This window comes from Benincasa hispida, chromosome 1 (assembly GCF_009727055.1).
Source record: "Benincasa hispida cultivar B227 chromosome 1, ASM972705v1, whole genome shotgun sequence".
In the NCBI taxonomy this organism is placed as follows: domain Eukaryota; kingdom Viridiplantae; phylum Streptophyta; class Magnoliopsida; order Cucurbitales; family Cucurbitaceae; genus Benincasa; species Benincasa hispida.
This window is the reverse complement of record NC_052349.1, coordinates 9,072,568-9,077,553: the sequence shown is the minus strand read 5'-3', so window position 1 is coordinate 9,077,553 and position 4,986 is coordinate 9,072,568.

The window sequence follows — 4,986 nt, the reverse complement described above, 5'->3', positions numbered from 1 at the left end:
CGTAGTCGTAGTAGTCGTAGTCGTAGTCGTAGTAGTCGTAGTCGTAGTAGTCGTAGTCGTAGTAGTCGTAGTCGTAGTCGTAGTAGTAGTCGTAGTCGTCGTAGTAGTCGTCGTAGTAGTCGTAGTAGTAGTCGTCGTCGTAGTCGTCGTAGTAGTCGTCGTAGTAGTCGTCGTAGTAGTCGTCGTCGTCGTCGTAGTAGTAGTAGTCGTCTGTCTAAAACTGGTACGATTAAAGTTTTAGTTAGTTTTCATCTCAATCTTTACCATTCAACCCCATTTTCGGTTTTTGCAGTCGTCCCCTTCGTCAATTTCTTTGATTTAGATTATCTCATCTACAATTTCTTCCTACTATTCTTAGCTATGATTTACATGATGCATTGTTTTGTGTTGAGTTTATGCAATGATTTAAATTAAGTCTAATTTTTTGTTCTGTCAAGAATTGGACTTCGATTAGAAAAAGAGATTTCTAGAAATTAGGGTTAAATGCTAAAAGATAGGTAAGCAAATCAAAACTAAAAAAATAGACTTAAATTCTTTGTGAAAAAAACTCAGTTTTCCTTCTCATCTCTGTTCTCTTAAGCATATTTCTTCCTAGTAATATCGTTAACCTTACCTTCTTCACTTTTGCTTCCATGGTAAACCTTCTCAATGCTGAAGCTAAGATTATTCGTAATAATTTTATAAGAGTTTTTCATTAGACTTTTTAGTTGGAAAGAAACAATGGAATATTTTGGAGTTTGATATTTTTTGTGGTGGGAGCATATTACCTTTTGATGACTCTATTTTGATACGGATTATCGAACCCTTAACCCTTTAGGTTATCTTCTCTTTAAGCTATTTTAAAGGGTTTCTTGTAATTCAATTCCTTTAGTTAGACTAGGCTTTCATATATGCTTTTTGCATATGAATCACTTTCTTATGAAAATAATGATAATAGTAATAGTAATCTGAAGCTTTTATGTGCTGTTTGGATTTGGCCAAAAATGATTTCAAATGAGAGGATTTAAAATGAGGAAAATGATTTTAGATTCCTGATTGCATTTGGAATCAAACTGGCTTGAAATCACCAATTAAACTTCTTTTTTGGATAGCAATTTATGTGCTGTATGGATTCTTAACCGGCTTGTCCTTAGTAGTTCATTCTCTTTTCTGTCGAAAGAAATATATTTCCAGCCTTTCAGTAAATAATGGTAAAATAAGACAAAGTTGTTGCTTTTAGATAATTGTGATAAACATTGTTATCACTATATATAACTTATAAACAATGATAGACTATCATCAATTGCCTATCAAGAGATGATTATTATTATTTTTTAAAGATAGTTTATGATACATGCACTATACATTTTTATTGAAAATTTTGTTATTTTTTTTATAGTTGTGATAGACATTGTTAGAAGTCTATCAGGGTGTATCTGTGATAGACATAGTGATAGAAATTAATAGACGTCTATCATTAATACTAAGTGATAGAAACTCATAGAAATCTAATATTAGTAAAGATTGATAGAAGTTTACCATTGTATATTAGTGTTTTTTTATTAATTGTTGTAAATAGTTTATTTACAAAACACATGAAATCCTTTCAAATCTGGTGGTTCCAAACAGAGGGTTATTCTTCTTTTTTTAGGTTGAAGGCCATAAGAATTGAGTTAGAGGTAACCTAGAGAAAACAATGGGAGAACTCGAGGGATATTCTTGGGGCTGATTGTATATTAGAACTCGATATTTGAACTTAGGGATATTCTTGGGGCTGATTGTATATTAGAACTAAAAATGTGAGGGAGGTTATATTTTTTTAAATAACTTAGCTCTAGATGTATCGAGTAAGATGAAGGTGGAGTAAAAAGACAACAAATAAAGGGTCCAAAGCCTTTCTTCCAGAACCTTGATTACCCTAGTAAAGATATCCCACGCAAGGAAGAAATCCCCTTAAGAGAAATGGGAAAAACCGATGCTATTTCATCTGGCTTGATAACAGCCAATTCCACTCAAAAAAAGGAAGGGGATTAGATTGTTCTAACCGCCTGTGTTACGCGAATATCTATTTTTGGGGGTACCCGAAACGCGTCCTCAGTCAGATGCCACTTTTCGGGAATAAAGAAAGCGATAGCCGAGAGAGTCGATGTATCCACGACCGAAATTTTGAACTAAAAATGTCTTAGATTCTTCTTTCAAAAATTAAAACTCTAGATTTTTTTTAGCACAACGAACTTATTTGATAGTATAGTTATTAAAAAATACAAGTCACCTCGTCAATTTGTTAAAGAGCTAACAAAGATCTCAATACAACATAGATTAAAATAAGTACTTTTTAAAAATTTATGGACTAAAAGGAATATTTTAAAAAATTCAAGAACCAAAATAAAATAATATCTAAAACTCAAAACATATATTTTAAAAGTTTGAAGACCAAAATATAATATTATTCAAAAGTCAGATCAAAATAAAATTTAAACATAAATTTTATCATAAAAATGAAAAAGAATCCATCGATCTTATTTTCTATTTCCTACACGCAGCGTCAGATTTTTTTAAGCTTTGGTTTATTCTTCTAAAACCCTATTTCACGTCCAGGCACCGCCACCCTCCCATTTCCGGCCACTGCACGTTCCCAGCATGAGAGCATATGCTTTCCTATTTCGCCTACCTGCCGGTACGATTGAAGTTTTAGTTAGTTTTCATTTCAATCTTTACAATTCAACTCCATTTTCGGTTTTTGCAGTCGTCCCCTTCTTCGATTTCTTTGATTTAGATTATCTCATCTACAATTTCTTCCTACTATTCTTAGCTATGATTTACATGATGCATTGTTTTGTGTTGAGTTTATGCAATGATTTAAATTAAGTCTAATTTTTTGTTCGGTCAAGAATTGGACTTCGATTGGAAAAGGAGATTTCTAGAAATTAGGGTTAAATGCTAAAAGATATGTAAGCAAATCAAAACTAAAAAAAATAGGCTTAAATTCTGTGTGAAAAAACTCAGGTTTGCATTCTCATCCTCTGTTCTCTTATGTTGGTGCATTTTTCTTTCTAGTAATATCTTTAACCTTCTTCACTTTTGCTTCCATGGTAAACCTTCTCAGAAGCTAGGATTATTGTAATAATTTTATAAGAGTTTAGTAATAATTTTATAAGAGTTTTCATTTGACTTTTTAGTTGGAAAGAAACAATGGAATATTTAGAAGTTTGATGTTTTTTTGTGGTGGGAGCATACTACCTTTTGATGACTCTATTTTGATACAGATTATCGAACCCTTTCTTCATACAGTAGGTTATCTTTAAAGGGTTTCTTGTAATTCAATTCCTTCATATATACAGGCTTTCATATCATGTTTTTTTGCATATGAATCACTTTCTTATGAAAATAATGATAATAGTAATAGTAATCTGAAGCTTTTATCTGCTGTTTGGATTTGGCCAAAAATGATTTCAAATGAGAGGATTTAAAACGAGGAAATGATTTTAGATTCCTAATTGCATTTGGAACCAAACTGACTTGAAATCACCACAATTAAACCTTCTTTTTTGATAGCAATTTATGTGTTGTATGGATTCTGGCCCGGCCTGTCCTTAGTAGTTCATTCTCTTTTCTGTCAAAAGAACACCAAAATCTTGAGAATGCTTCTCACGAGACTCCACCGAAGCGATATATTTCTAGCTAAATAATGGTAAAATAAGACAAAGTTGTTGCTTTTAGATAATTTTGATAAGCATTGTTATCACTCTATATAAAACTTATAAACAATGATAGACTATCATCAATTGCCTATCAAGAGATGATCATTTTTTTTGTTGTTTTTTTAAAGATAGTTTATGATACATGCACTATACATTTTTATTGAAAATTTTGTTATTTTTGGATAGTTGTGATAGACAGATAGACGCTGATAGAAGTCTATCAGATATCCGTGATAAAAATTAATAGACCTCTATCATTGATAGAGATTAATAGAAGTCTATCTGTGTCTATAAGTGGTAAAAACTTCATTAATACTAAGTGATAGAAACTCATAGATGTCTAACATTGGTGGAGATTGATAGAAGTCTACCATTGTATATTAGTGTTTTTTTTAATTGTTGTAAATAGTTTATTTACAAAAAACATGAAATCCTTTCGAATCTGGTGGTTCCAAACAGAGGGTTATTCTTCTTGTTTTAGGTTGAAGACCGTAAGAATTGAGTTAAGAAGTTAGATGTAACTACAGGGGCAAAATGATAAATTGGGCCAATTGTACTTGCGAGCGATTGTTGAAGGATCATCATATTGTTGATTGGTTATATCCAATGGACTATGAAATATATCTATAGTGCGAAGAAAGAGTGCAGTTGTTGGTCTTTAGTGGAGTGTCCGATAGTAAACGGATGGTGGACAATGTGATTAAAGAGTTTAGTCATTATTCACGTATCGTTGTAGCTTCAAGCTACAGGACCATAAGGTCTCCTTGGTAGCTCAATGGATTCAAGTTGAGAATAAGTTTTTGTGTTAATTTGAAATGTTCAAATTAATAAGAGGGAAATTGATTATATATGATATAATTAAATTAATTCAATTATATATGATATAATTGATATAATGTATTTGATACATTATTGTTTGATTGGAGGAACTAATATTTGAATATGATTCAAATATAATTTCTATGAATAAGATTCATAGTTATTAAATTTAATATAAATATGATTTATATTAAATGTCATAAAATAGAGAAAAGGACTATGCTTTATATGTTGCATATGATGCAATATTAAAACTATAGGTTATAAATGTAATATGATAAGTCAGTTATTGTATTTATTTATAATTTATTAATTATATGATAATTAAAATTTATTTTTCTCAATAACCAACCTTAGTGGGTGGTTACACGGTTTTATGGCAATTGTGGGATAAAATGAAATTTGATTTCAAAAATCTAACACGAGTTACATTATTACTGATCGAGTGATTATACGATAACATCGAGTTTACTAGATGATAACTTGA